The sequence below is a fragment of the Pipra filicauda genome, unplaced genomic scaffold (genome assembly GCF_003945595.2).
Source record: "Pipra filicauda isolate LSUMZ 115617 unplaced genomic scaffold, ASM394559v2 scaffold979_size74248_pilon, whole genome shotgun sequence".
NCBI lineage: Eukaryota > Metazoa > Chordata > Aves > Passeriformes > Pipridae > Pipra > Pipra filicauda.
In genome coordinates, this window is record NW_024105174.1 from 27,393 (window position 1) to 42,104 (window position 14,712).

The following is a 14,712-nucleotide window of genomic DNA, read 5'->3' on the forward strand; positions in this document are numbered from 1 at the left end:
ATCTGCACATAGAGCCTGACTCCTCAGGCTATAAACTAGGCATTAAGAGGCCTGCAAGATAGGAATATGTTCCTGTCCTCACACCCTTTTATGGAATACCCCGCTCTGAGGGAAGGACTGAGCATTCCTGCCTGAACTAGAGAATATATAAACTTGGAGTTTTGGAACCTTTTTTACCACTCGTGGGATCCAGAGGAAGACTGCAGCTCCCCGCTCTCAACCAGCCTGAGACCACCACCCTCAGCTGGACTGCAATCACCACTCTTGACCAGACTGCACCAGCACTCTCACCAACAGGTTTTCCCCTCACCTTTTCCTTTGGACTCAGGGGGCCCAAAGAACACCACTCTGTTCATGCCCCAAGGTGCTGGGTTATATATTTGGGTTTTGTGGGTTAAAATCAATTGTTTGTCTGTATAATTGTACTTATTGTATTATTTTATTAAATTGTTATTCTGACTTATAATCTCTCTTTTGAGTTGAGTTCATTTCCTATTTATTCTTGCTTTGGTTCTCTCCTTCTTTCATATGCTCTAGTTTTATGGAAGAAATTTGCTTGAACCACGCATCACCACAAAATTCCAACGTTTTACCTCAGGGACTATCTGGAGGAATATAAGAGTTGTCACCCTTTTTGCCACATCCCCTATCTGGATTTTTGCCCCTCTTGGGCACTGAACTTTTGTGCCCCTTGGGCATTTTCCTTTTGCTTTCCCCCAGTTCCCACATTTACTCACTGATGAGATTCCTCAGTCTTTCCCTGTGGACTCCTTTCCAGATTATGACATTTCCTTACCCTTTCTTCCCCTCTCGCCTGTCTCTGGACAGTCTCAGGAACCCGATGAACTGTCCCATTCTGGCCACAAATGAAGGGAGTTGATCACCAAACTTCAAAGCAGGGGCTTCCCTATCCCTTGCAGCTGCTGGGGTCTCTTGTTCCTCAGCAAACTATACAGATGCTTCAAACTGGGGGTCAAAGGCTGCTTCAAAATGGGGGTCAAAGGCTGGTTTAAAATGGGGTCAAAGGCTGCATAAACAGTAACTTTCTACTCTACTGCTAAACCAATTAGGACTGTAGCACAAGTTTTGCAAGAACAGTCTTATTATTACTTATACCAGGCAGGAAGTTTCCAGCACAGGATGAATTGTCTTTGTTAGTCTCTTCATTACCTTGTGGTTACTTCACATGTTCTTGGAGGGCTCTAAATTCTGGATTCCATGTGTCCAGATTTTAGTTCCCCCAGGATTTCTTCATTGAAGCTTTTAAGTTTGAAACTTAAAGTTTCAGTGGTCTAATGATCAACTCTGACAGTAACTGTCTGTGAAAACAAGCTTGGCACCAAGCTGACTAAAGTGGGAAATTTCTTGATTGAGGTGTTTGTTCCCTCTTGAGCCTCCTTTTGCTACGAGAGGATTTCTCTGATGGTTCCCTGTTGGCTTCCATTATCCCAGGAGTCCCTGGCTCATCTCTGTGAGACATCAGCTGTGCTCCAGTGTGGCTGTTCCATCTCAGAGTCACCTCAGAGGGGCCCTCACGGGTACCTTGTCCCTCTAAGTTTTTCATGTTATCCCACAGATTTCCCGGAACAAGCCTGAGCTTGTGCCCCTCCCCCATCATGTCCCGTTTAGAGCCCTGGGACACTGTGGAACCTCATGGAATCAAGGAGTCACTGTGACACCACAGGGCTTCATGGAATCAAGGGGCCACTGTGACACCACAGGGCCTCATGGAACCCAAGGGACCCTGGGACACTGTGGGGGCTCATGGACCCAAAGGGACCCTGGGACACTGTGGGGGCTCATGGAACCAAAGGGACCCTGGGACACTGTCAGGAGCCTCGTGGTGCCCAGGGTTGAGGAATCCCGTGGGTGCAGGTGGCTCAGGGAGCAGCTGCAGTTGGAGCTGTGGGATGAGCTCTGGGTGAGGGGCCTCAGACCAAAGGCCGTGAGCTGCTGACCCTGGAGCAGCCAAGGGAGAGGACACTTGGAGACAGGGCAGGAGCCCAGGACTCAGCAGGAAGAGCAGTTTGTGTACTTGGAGTGTGAGGGGATAAAACCCCATAGAGTTTTTTGTTGGGGGTCCTTCCTCGAGGCACCAGCTCAGGCTGCTTCTGTGTTTCTTCACTAGAAATAAATTGTTTTACTGTTTTTAAGATATCAGAGACTCGGCCACAGGAAACCTGGGGTGGAAGCAGTGAGGAAACCTGGTCTGACTGTGAGAGTGGGGGGTGTGGGGAGTCACAGGGGACCCGTGGGGTCACTGGAGCTGCTGCTGCTGGGAAGGGGCCTGAGTGTCAGCAGTGCCAGTCTGGGCTGGTGGGAGAGTGACTGCCAGGGAGTCTTGGGAATGGTGAGCCTGGGAAGTTCCCTTAAGAGTGTGAGGGGGATCTCGTGTGCAGAGACCCCCAGGAGCCCCCTGAGCCGCTCTGCTCATGGCAAGGATGCAGAGAAGGCAGAGTTACTGAACACCTTTGCACTGACAAGACCAACCCTCAGGGATCTCTGGTCCGGGAGACCAGGCTATAGGAATGTTGGAAGGAAGATCTTGCCTTGCTCATGGAAGACTGGGTCAGAGAACACCTCCAAAAACTCTACCCCCACAAGTCCGTGGGACACTTGATGACCTCCTGTCACCAAGGGGACCCTGTGACACTGTGGCACCTCGTGGTTATCAGACTCTTCCAAATGTTGTGTGCAACCACAGAGAGGCAAAACTGTAGAGCCTGAACATGTTGGTCCAAACTATTGTGATCTCACCTGAAGATGTCCCTGCTAACAGAGGTCCTGTGTGTTCCCTCTGCTCTCTGGGCACTTGCATCCTTTGAGAGCTGCCCATCACTCTGGTAGCCAAGAGCACAGGGCGGGGGATCCCCTGGAGGGGGAGCAGAGACATCTTTCCTAGACCACCTTGCTCAGAGCCCCATCCAACCTGGCCTTGAATGTTTGCAGGGATGGGGCATCCACCACCTCCCTGCAAATGTCTTCCTGTGTTTCAGCATTCTCACTATGAAATATTTCTTCTTTATCTCTAGTCTGAACTTACACTTTTTTAGTTTAACTTCCTCACCCCCTGTCCTATTGTGACAGGCCCGACTGAACCCTTTGCCCACATGTCTCTAAAAAGCTGCCTTGAAGTACTGGAAGGCCCCAAGGAGGTCTCCCCACAGGCTTTTCTTCTGCAGGCTGAAGAGCCCCCACTCTCTCAGCCTGTCTCCATGCGAGAGGTGCTGCAGCCCTGGGATCCCCTTGGTGGCCTCCTCTGGAAGTGCCCCAAGAGGTGCGTGTCTTTGCTGTGCTGAGGAGCCCATGGAGCTGCAGGAGATGCCAGGGCTGGCAGGGGAATCCCCCCAAGCCATTGCCATTGCGGGTGGGTGCGTTGCAGAGAGCCAGAAGAGCCCAGAGCTGGAGGTAGCAATGCAGGGGGGTCTCAGCTGAGCGGAGCAGAGGGGCAGAACCCCCCTGCCCTGCTGCCCACGCTGTGGGATGAGCCCAGGACACGGGGGGGTTGTGAGCTGTGAGCTCCCATTGCTGGCTCCCATCCTGCTTTTCATCCCCCACTATCCCCATGGCCTTGGATGCAGGGCTGCTCTCCATCCCTTCAGCCCCGAGCCTGGCCCTTGAGCTCTGGGGGCATTTGACACCCGCTGGCTCCTTTGATCCCCTTTCCCATCCCTCCCAGAGCCCAGGGAAGGACTGAGGGGCCTTGGCTGATTGTCCCTGACCCTCCCCTGCCCCGACACCAAGCTGTGCTCCTTGGGGACGGTGCTTGGACAGCCCCAGTCAGACCCTGTTTCCCGCTGTGCCCCCAAACCACCGGGTGCCCCAGGGGACGTGGGAACACACATGGACACGGGAAGGCACCCGTGGAGGTGGGAACACACCCACCCAGACAGGCACAGAGCATTTGTTTTGCTGCAGGGGTTTATTGATTCTTGCAGGGAAATTGCCAGGGCACCCAGGGGATCAGGGGGGTCCTCCAGGGATGATCATCTCCTCATGCCGCTGGAGGGGGCCAGGACACGGGTGTCACCACCACTTCCAGTCCTGAAAGACAGAGCCCAAAATGTCACCCATGATGTCCAATGGGACTTGAGAGGGGCCTTGTCCTGACCCCTCTCCCTGCAGGCACTGCTCACCTCAGACATCCAGGGATGCAGCCACACGTTTCTCACGAACAAGCCCCACCACCTTCTCAACCACAGGGGGCTGGGGACAAGGCAGGGTTAGAGACACACTGGGCTGAACTGGGATGTACTGGGAGCCTGGGGCAAGCAATGGGGTCCTTGGGGAAGGTGCCTCTGGGCAGAAACGGGGTCCAGGAGCTTGTGTGGTCCTGCCCAGGAGCACTGGGGGGTCCTGGCAAAGAGGCACAGCTGGGGAGGGGCTGATCCTGGGGCATCTGGGGGGAGCCCTGTGGTGTCAGGGATTGGAATGCAACAGGGGCCCTCGGGAAGTGGGTTCCTGGGAAAATTCGGGGGGGCAGGGTGTTCTCTGAGGAGGCAGTAGGGTGCACTGGGGTATACTGGGGCAGACTGGGATGGCTTAGGAGTGTCATGGCCATGTGACGGGAGGACCCGACTCAGGCAGAACTCCTGGTACCCACCTGAGCTGTCTTCAGGATCCCAACTTCCACTAAATCCACCTGGAGAGAGACCAGGAGCCCTGGCTGGTCACTGGGATGTCCCCGGTGCCAGCGAGGGATGGGGGGACCAAAGTGTCCCCCAGTTCCCAGACTGGATGCCCTCCAGTCCGACTCACCTGCAGATCATTTTGGGTTCCTGCCAAGAGTGCCTGGGGAAGGAGAGCAAAGGGTTAAGCAGGATTGGCCCCTGTGGGGCTGGGGGAGGGACACGGGTGTCCCCAGACCACCCAGCCCAGGGCTGCCCCCGTCTGAGGGGGAAAATCCCTTCTGCTCCCCCTGCTCCCACTGCCCCCAGTTTCACCTCCAACCCCTGTGCCTGCAGGGCCCAGGGTGGGGATGGAGACAAGGAGAGCCAGGGGAATTCAGGGCCTGCAGGGAGGAGGTTGGGGGGGACCCAAAGATGCTGAACTGGGGGGAACTGGGGAGCCCACGGGACTGGGATTGGGGTGTTGAAGGGGCCCTGTGTGGGATGCAGGGGAGGGGAAAGGAATTCAAGTGTGGGGACATGGGGACTGCAAGGGAGAGGCTTGGTGGGGACAGGAGGAGGAGGATGGAGGAGGACAAAAACGAGGGCACTGGGAGATGGTTGGGAGTGGAGAGGGAGGCAAGGAATGGTCTTGGGAGGTACCAGGGCAGTGGCCTGGGTGAAAGGCAAAGATCTGAGGAGAAGGATGGAAAGAAAAGCTTTGGGAATGCTTAATGGGAGGATATTTGGGGACCCTGGGTAGGACACAGAGCAGATCCTGGGGAGGAGATGCCTGAGGGGACCAAAAAGATGGGATGGGAGGCCCAAGGGGTGGGATTTGGGAGCACCATTAAAAGAAACAGGTGGGGGCCCTCCCAGCAATTGACAGTGGACCTCCCTTGTCAGGGACCTCCCTGGTCAGGTTCCCTGAGCATCTGGGGCTCTGGGCACAGGGAGATTTGCAGTGGAAGTGGAGTGAAGAGAGGCAATAGTGGGAGGGAGAAGCTGCAGTGCCCAGCACTGGAGGTCAGGGAGAGCAGAGGATCCTCTGGACTGGGAGAGGGAGAGGCCAGAGCAAGGATTTTTGGGATCACAGCCACAATTCCATCCTGCAGCAGAGCTACTCTCCTGCAGGCAGGAGCATCCCCATCCCTGAGCCCATGGCCGTGGCATGGGGGCCTCACCTTGGCATCTGCCGGGGGGCTCAGCAGGATGGTGAAGAGCAGGGCCACGCTGAGCACAGCGACCTTCATCTTCCTCTGGGCCTGGGCAGCGCTGGCTGAGGCTGCACAAGGGCAGGAGCACATTTATCCCTGCCGGGACTCCTCCCTGCCCCCTCCCCGAGAGCCCCCGGGGCAAAGCCCGGCTGGGCACAGCCCCCAGCCCTGGCCACAAGCCCAGCCCTGGCACAGAGTCCATCCCGCCTGCGGCACCCATCCAGCCACCTTCCCCGGCATCCCTCCAGCTTCCTGCACGGGGCAGCTGCCCCTGGAAGGGCCCAGGCCCCTGGGGGTGCCAAGGGGGGGGGCAGGGAGCTGAAAGCAGCTGCATACCCTGTGGGGACAATCCCACACAACACAATCCATCCTCCAACAGCCCCCAAAGCCTGATCCACCCATGTGCTCCTGCCCATCCCTTCCCAGAGCTTTCCCTCTGGGACACCCCAGAGCTGACCCAGGCCCCAGATCATCATGTCTGTCCACAATTGTCCCTGTTCCACTCCAGCCTTGTGGGGAAAGAAGGGGGCTGCCACTGAATATGATTTGAGAAAATTCCACCAACTTAGGTGGGAGAACAATGGGGGACCTGGGCAGTGGGAACAGCCCCATGACTGGGATCTCCAGGCACTGGAGGCACTGGGGAGCACTGGGCAATGTTGAGCACCTGGAGACAAGGGGTAGGCTTGGGGAATTGCTCCGATGTGTCAGATCCCAGATCCAGCCCTCCCCATTTCCCAGCACTGCAGGCCCCAAATGGGTCCAGTCTCCAGCCCCAGAGCAGAGCCCAGGGGGAAGATCCCCTGTCTTGTCCTGCCTTTGTCACACCCGGGGCCACCCACATCACCTGGGTCCCGCTCTGCAGAGCTGCCCCACACGGGGGGGTTCCAAGGGACCCCATCCCCAACAAGGCTCTGTGTCCAGCTCTGTCCCTGGCTGGGACTTGGCCTCAGCTCCCCACAAGCCCTTGTCCCCACACAGTGTCTCTCCAGGTCTCTGGGCCCACGCCAGCGCTGGCCCTGGGCAGAGTGTGGCCATGCAGAGGGACAGCCTGAAGGGGCCCTTGTCCCCAGGCAGCCACTTGGAGCTAATTGGGCAAACAGAGCTCCCCTGCCAGCAGGAGGGGTGTTTGTCCCTGCCAGCACCTCTGATAAGCCCTGTTTGCCCATGGCCTGAGGCAGCAGGAAGCCATTCAGCAATCCCAGGGCTTTCCAGCCCTGTCTGATCTGGGCAGTCTGGGAATGGGGGAGGTCAAGGCAGCCTGGACACCCGGGCTCCCCCCAGGCCTGGCAGAGCAGGGCAGAGCTGGGGGCACGGGCAGGAGCAGGTCCTGGGGCACCCCACAGCCCTGGGGCTCCCTTGCTGCCCTCAGGACAGGCCGGAGCCCTGAGGTGGGGGCAGCGCCCAAAGCCTTGCTGAGCTCCAGGCACACAACACCCACAGCTCTGCTCTCCTCCTGCCAGCCAGCTGGGCCATCCTAGATGGCAATCAGGTGGGTCAGCCCTTGGTGAATCCATGCTGACCACTCCTGATCCCCTCCCTGTCATCCACGTGCTCAGAGGGCCTCCAGGATGAGCCATTCCAGCCCATTCCAGGGATGGCGGTGGGGCTGACTGGCCTGCAGCTCCCTGGGTCCTTCTTGCCCTTTTGGAAGAGTGGGATGACACTGGCTCTCATCCAGCCCTCAGGCCCCTCTCCTGACTGACACAGCCTTTCAAAGATCATCAGCAGTGGCCTCCCTGTGGTGTCCAGCAGCTCCCTTAGTGCTCCCAAATGCACCTGACAGGGCCCATGGACTTGTGGATGCCAAGTTTGCCCAGGAGATCTCAACCCAGATCCCCCTTGACCACGGGAAAGTCTTTCTTCCGCCATTTCTTTTCACTGCTCTCCTGGGTCAGAGACTCCTCAGGGCTGGTTTTCTATTCCAGAAGGGGCGACTCCACCGCTCCCCTTCCTGGCCTGCTTTGCCAAAACCCCTGGAGCCGTTCATGACAACACTCCAACCCTGGAGCCATCCCACCATCTCTCTGGGAGATCCAGGTCTCCAACTGCACAGGATCTCCAAATCTCTGTGTTTGTTTCCCTACCTTGTGCTTTGCTCTCCAGGCACTTCACTGAGGTGTCGGAGAGGGTCTGTTTGCCAGGAGGGCTGCAAGAGGACACCCCCTTGTCAGGCCTTGGGGCCGCTCCCTGGGCTGCTGGACCTTCCTGGAAGTTTCCCCACTGGAGCCTTGTCTTGGTGCCTGGCTGGTCTCCAGAACTCTGCCCTTCCCATGTCTTTCCTAGTTGAAATCCCTCCTTCCCAGGTTGGCTCAGACACCCGTGTCCCATTTCTTGAGGTGGATCCTGTGTCTCCCAATCCCCTGTTGATCTTCAAACAGGTGCCATGGTTCCTCTGGAAACTCCTTCTGTCTGATATGTGCCACAGTCATTCAAGCTGTGCTTCCCAATCTCCATCCACTTCCAAATCCATCCAGCAGCCTGTGGGACAGGAAAATAATGCTCTGGTTTAGTGCTCTGCCTATGAGGGTGTGAGAAGCACTTTTAGGAGTCCCGAGCTGGGGATCAAAGGGTCTGGTGGTGAAAACCTGTTTTGGGTTCTGAAGGCAGAGGAAATTTTGCCTGATCCACAGGGAATCCCAGGTGTCCCTGGGTTTGTTCCCATGATGATACAGATGCCTGTCACGGCTTCAAAGAAGTAAAAACACCCTGAGAAGTGGTTCCTGAGAACTGTCAATGGCTGTGATTGTTGTGTGACCTTCCGGGGCATTTGTTAAGGTTTCTCTCTTTCTGGGGCACTGTGGGGCCAGAACAGATCTGTTGTGGGACAGCTGGGAAAACATTCCAGGCAACTGCCTTGACTATTTGCTCTGGAACTTGCCCAAGGAGGCGGCAGTGCCCAGGAAGATTTTCCTCTGGACTGTTTCTGCTTTGTGCCCCATTTGTTAGAGACCAGAGTGTGCCAGGGGGGGATTATTGCCCAGATGCACATGTGCCATGACATCATTTGTGTGCTGAATTCATCTGGACAGGAATGAAGGAACTGCCCACAGGGTCATCACTGAGGAACATTGACGCAGGAGAGGCCCAGGCTGCCTTGGAGATGCCAGTCAGGGGGATGGCACTGGACACCAACTGAACATGTGCCAACAGCCTGGGGTTAACGAGCTGGGCAGGCTGGGAGGCTCCCAGGGCAGGTGGGTTGGCCAGTCAGCTGCAGGAGCTGAGTGGGAACCCCACTGCCCCCCTCGGGGCTGTGTCTCAGCACATGTCCCAGCGTTTAAGGATGTCCTCCCCTCTCCTGCTGACCACTGTCTCAGCCAGGAAGAGCTGACCTTTTCCTGCTCCAGGGAAAGGCTGTTGGTGGCACAGCCCAAGTGTCACCCCGAGGTTCTGTCTGTGGGACTGGGGCTTGGCCATGAGGGAGTGGGAGGGGGAACCTCCCTGGAGACTGAAAGCTCAGGTCCAGAAACTGGAAGGAAAACCAAAGGCCAAAAGCATTTGTGCAGGAGAACTCCTGCTCCAGTGTCTGTTGGGCAGAGGAGAAGGGCTGGTCTGACTTTTGACTCTGCTCAAGGTACTTCTGCTTTGCAGTAACAAACCCCAGAAATCAATCCCCTGAGCAGGAACAGGGTCAGCCCGGCCTCAGAAAGGGGCCCTGAGGGTTCCTGGGATGTGTGGGATCAATGGCCTGGCACATCAGCCCCACGGGAACAGAAATCTCTGCTGGGCACTGGTGCAGAGTGAGCTCTGAAACAGCCCGTGACAAAGGGGCAGAATCCATCTTTTTCTCTGGAGGGACGGGAGGATCCCATGGAGTGTCTGTGTTGGAGGCTGAGGATGGTCTGACTGGGAAGGAGTGGCCAAAGCTCCCTGTTGTGACTGGCCTGGAGGCTCCGTTCATCCTTGGCAGAGAACAACTCCAGAGAGGGTCTGTCAGGGACCCTCATGGAACCAGTGGGCTCTTGGCAGAGCTGCCTGGAGAAGGGAGAAGATTCAACAGCTGTTTCCCTTGCCTGGGCCTTCAGAAGAGACTTCCCTTGTGGGGATGCTGCAGGTCAAAGGGCACCCAATGTGCCAATTGCCACTCTGACAGATGGCCAAGGACAATATCACACCCCCCGGGGCTTCCTGGTTCCCTTCCATGAGCTGATCGGTGACTGGAGAGCAAAGGATTGCTCAGGAAGGCTCACTTGCCCTTTAGCAGTCCCATCTGGCCAGTGCAAGAGTGTAATGGGGAGTGGAACCCTCCCTTGGGCTTTGAAAAGCATCTTCTGGGGGCACAGCACCCCTGAAAAGACTGAACCATGGAATGGGACTCATGAGAGCAGAGTGGGAAAGAGAAATGGCCTGCAGAGGAACAGGGAGGGCCAGGGCAGAGAATCTTCCCCCCTGGGCTCTGCTCTGGGGCTGGAGACTGGACCCATTTGGGGCCTGCAGTGCTGGGAAATGGGGAGGGCTGGATCTGGGATCTGACACATCGGAGCAATTCCCCAAGCCTACCCCTTGTCTCCAGGTGCTCAACATTGCCCAGTGCTCCCCAGTGCCTCCAGTGCCTGGAGATCCCAGTCATGGGGCTGTTCCCACTGCCCAGGTCCCCCATTGTTCTCCCACCTAAGTTGGTGGAATTTTCTCAAATCATATTCAGTGGCAGCCCCCTTCTTTCCCCACAAGGCTGGAGTGGAACAGGGACAATTGTGGACAGACATGATGATCTGGGGCCTGGGTCAGCTCTGGGGTGTCCCAGAGGGAAAGCTCTGGGAAGGGATGGGCAGGAGGAAATGGGGGGATCAGGCTTTGGGGGCCGTTGGAGGATGGATTGTGTTGTGTGGGATTGTCCCCACAGGGTATGCAGCTGCTTTCAGCTCCCTGCCCACCCCCTTGGCACCCCCAGGGGCCTGGGCCCTTCCAGGGGCAGCTGCCCCGTGCAGGAAGCTGGAGGGATGCCGGGGAAGGTGGCTGGATGGGTGCCGCAGGCGGGATGGACTCTGTGCCAGGGCTGGGCTTGTGGCCAGGGCTGGGGGCTGTGCCCAGCCGGGCTTTGCCCCGGGGGCTCTCGGGGAGGGGGCAGGGAGGAGTCCCGGCAGGGATAAATGTGCTCCTGCCCTTGTGCAGCCTCAGCCAGCGCTGCCCAGGCCCAGAGGAAGATGAAGGTCGCTGTGCTCAGCGTGGCCCTGCTCTTCACCATCCTGATGAGCCCCCCGGCAGATGCCAAGGTGAGGCCCCCATGCCACGGCCATGGGCTCAGGGATGGGCCCCTTCCCAATCCAGGGGCTCCCCCAGCACTCCCCAGCACCCCCAGCCCCGGGCCAGGCCACTTTCTTCTGGCCACAATTCCCTCTCTCCTTCCCCTTCCCACAATTCAACTCCTGCTGCTGCAGCTCCGCTTCCTCACGGGATGCTTGCACCCGGCTCCGTCCTGGCACAGTCCCAACGCTTCCTGCTCTTTCTGACCCCAAATCCCACCTTTTTGGGCCTCCCCATCCCATGCTCTTGGTCTCCTGGGGCATCTCCCCACCATCTCCTCTCTTTCCCAGCCAAGGCAAAAGGCCCAACCCAAACTGGGTGGAACTGGGCCAAGCCCCACTGGAGTCCAAGGAGGACAAACAGGCCCAAGCTCCACCCTGGGCTCAAGTGGGACAAGGCCTGGCCAGGCTGAACTGGCACCAACTGGGGAATGCCCTGCCATGGCCCCTTCCCAGGGCCTTTCCTCCAGGCTTTGCCCTCAATGCCTTGCCTTTCCCCCTGCACTGGTGTCCCCAACTTGCCTGGGAGCCGCAATCCCAAAGAGCCCCGCTCAGCCCGGGGGGCAGCCGGGGCTGGAGGGGGTGGGGACACCCGTGTCCCCCCAGCCCCACAAGGCCAACCCCAACCAAACCTTTGCTCTCCTCCTGCAGCCCTTTGAGGCCAGTGGTGAACTCTGCGAGTTGGTAAGTCTGGGAGTTGGGGGGCACCCAGTGTGGGAAGTGGGGGCACTTTGGGCCCCCCATCCCTTCCTGGCTCTGGGGACACCCCAGTGACCAGTGACGTCTCCTTGTCTCTCTACAGGGAGGCGTCATCGGCGGCCCGGTGGGTACCAGGGCTTGTGCTGGGCCCAGACCCTCCCCTCTGGTGGCCACCACCCTCCAGGCCATCCCAGTGCTCCCCAGTCCAACCCAGTGTGCACCAGGGAGGCCCTTCCTCAGGGCCCCCACTCTATTCCCACACACCCCAGTCCACCCCACCACACACACACAGGGCATCATTCCCACACCATTTCTTCCCCTCTTTCTCCTCTAATCCTTCCCCTTTCCCATTGCCCATGACACTCATGTCCAGAAATCCCCTTCCTTGACCCCTCAGTCCCAAAGACTCTCCCAGTCCCTTCCACTTTTCTCCCGTTCCCCATTTCTCTTGCCCCCACCCCTGCCCTGCTTCATTCCCTGGGTCCCCTCCACTGCCATCCCTTCCTCCTCCCCCGCATCCCTCACAGTCCCATCCCTTCCACACCCCAATGCCCATCCTGTGGGATCCCCAATTCCCCCCACTTCACCCTCTTTGGGTCCCCTCCTCCTCCCCCCCACCCTCCTGCAGGCCCTGAATTCCCCTGGCTCTCCTTGTCTCCATCCCCACCCTGGGCCCTGCAGGAACAGGGATCCCGGGGGAAACTGGGTGCAGTGGGGCTGGGGGAGCAGAAGGGATTTTCCCCCTCAGAGGAGAAACCAACCATGGGCTGGGGGGTCTGGGGACACCCGTGTCCCTCCCCCAGCCCCACAGGGGCCAATCCTGCTTAAACCTTTGCTCTCCTTCCCCAGCCATCTGCAGGACAAGGAGGAGCTGGATGTCTCCAGGTAAGTCCTGGAGCTGGGATGTCCCCAGTGTGGGAAACTGGGGGAAATGTAGTCCCCCCATCCTTCCTGGGCCTGGGGACACCCCAATGACCAGTGACACCTCACACTCTCTCTACAGGGAGACATCAATATCCATCCAGTGAGGAGGCCTAGGGTGGGTACCCTGAGTTCTGCTGGGCTCACACCCTCCGCTCTCATGGCCACAACCTCCCCCCTGGCATCCCAGTGTGTCCCAGTCCATCCCAGTGTGCCCCAGTCCACCCCAGTGTGTCTCTAACCCTGCCTTTGTCCCCAGCCCCCCAAAGTTGACCTGGGGAAGCTGCTGCACCAGTGACGCTCGGCTGCCTCTCTGCATGTCCAGGTGAGAAATATGGGAGGCTCCTCAGCCCCCCAAAGGAGCCTGGCAGGGCCCTGGGGGGTCCCTGAGCCCTCTGCAGTGGGCAGAGCTTGGGGACAGCAGAGAGACACGCAGGGGGCTGTCCCTGCTCCGTGTCCCAGGGCAGCTGGACAGAGCTGCCCCCAAGCCTGGCCTTGCACTGGGGGCTCTGCAGACCCCCAGGCTCACCGGGAGGGCAGGGAGGGGCTCGGGGAGGTGTCACAGCATCCCGGGCTCAGGGGCTCTGGGGCCACATGGATCTCAGCATCCAATTCCCTTCTCCTGCCCCAGCTCCCTGCAGACAGACAGGGTGGGGACAAGGCCCCTACCATGTCCCTGTGGACACCGGGGATGACGTTTGGGGCTCTGTCTTTCAGGACTGGAAGTGGTGGTGACACCCGTGTCCTGGCCCCCTCCAGCGGCATGAGGAGATGATCATCCCTGGAGGACCCCCCTGATCCCCTGGGTGCCCTGGCAATTTCCCTGCAAGAATCAATAAACCCCTGCAGCAAAACAAATGCTCTGTGTCTGTCTGGGGGTGTGTGTTCCCACCTCCACGGGTGCCTTCCCATGTCCATGTGTGTTCCCACGTCCCCTGGGGCACCCGGTGGTTTGGGGGCACAGCAGGAAACAGGGTCTGACTGGGGCTGTCCAAGCACCATCCCCAAGGAGCACAGTTTGGTGTCGGGGCAGGGGAGGGTCAGGGACAATCAGCCAAGGCCCCTCAGTCCTTCCCTGGGCTCTGGGAGGGATGGGAAAGGGGATCAAAGGAACCAGCAGGTGTCAAATGCCCCCAGATCTCAAGGGCCAGGCTCGGGGCTGAAGGGATGGAGAGCAGCCCTGCATCCAAGGCCATGGGGATAGTGGGGGATGAAAAGCAGGATGGGAGCCAGCAATGGGAGCTCACAGCCCACAACCCCCCCGTGTCCTGGGCTCATCCCACAGCGTGGGCAGCAGGGGAGGGGGGTTCTGCCCCCTGCTCCGCTCAGCTGAGACCCCCCCTGCAGTGCTGCCTCCAGCTCTGGGCTCCTCTGGCTGTCTGCAACGCACCCGCCCGCAATGGCAATGGCTTGGGGGGATTCCCCTGCCAGCCCTGGCATCTCCTGCAGCTCCATGGGCTCCTCAGCACAGCAAAGACACGCACCTCTTGGGGCACTTCCAGAGGAGGCCACCAAGGGGATCCCAGGGCTGCAGCACCTCTTGCATGGAGACAGGCTGAGAGAGTGGGGGCTCTTCAGCCTGCAGAAGAAAAGCCTGTGGGGAGACCTCCTTGGGGCCTTAAAGTACTTCAAGGCAGCTTTTTAGAGACATGTGGGCAAAGGGTTCAGTCGGGCCTGTCACAATAGGACAGGGGGTGAGGGAGTTAAACTAAAAGAGGGGAGGTTCAAACTAGAGAGAGGGAAGAAACATTTGATGATGAGAATGAAACACAGGAAGACATTTGCAGGGAGGTGGTGGATGCCCCTTCCCTGCAAACATTCAAGGCCAGGTTGGATGGGGCTCTGAGCAAGGTGATCTCAGAAAGATGTCTCTGCTCCCCCTCCAGGGGATCCCCTGCCCTGTGCTCTTGGCTACCAGAGTGATGGGCAGCTCTCAAAGGATGCAAGTGCCCAGAGAGCAGAGGGAACACACAGGACCTCTGTTAGCAGGGACATCTTCAGGTGAGATCACAATAGTTTGGA

General features: G+C 58.5%; 1 long non-coding RNA gene across 1 annotated transcript; it reads left to right on the forward strand.

The window, feature by feature from the left end:
• Positions 1–12,630: 12,630 nt before the first annotated feature.
• LOC113999303 lies at positions 12,631–13,548 on the forward strand. The gene is made up of 4 exons (XR_005562256.1): positions 12,631–12,654; positions 12,773–12,808; positions 12,950–13,015; positions 13,408–13,548. It is a non-coding gene; the product is annotated as an uncharacterized LOC113999303 (long non-coding RNA).
• The last annotated feature ends 1,164 nt before the right edge of the window (positions 13,549–14,712 follow it).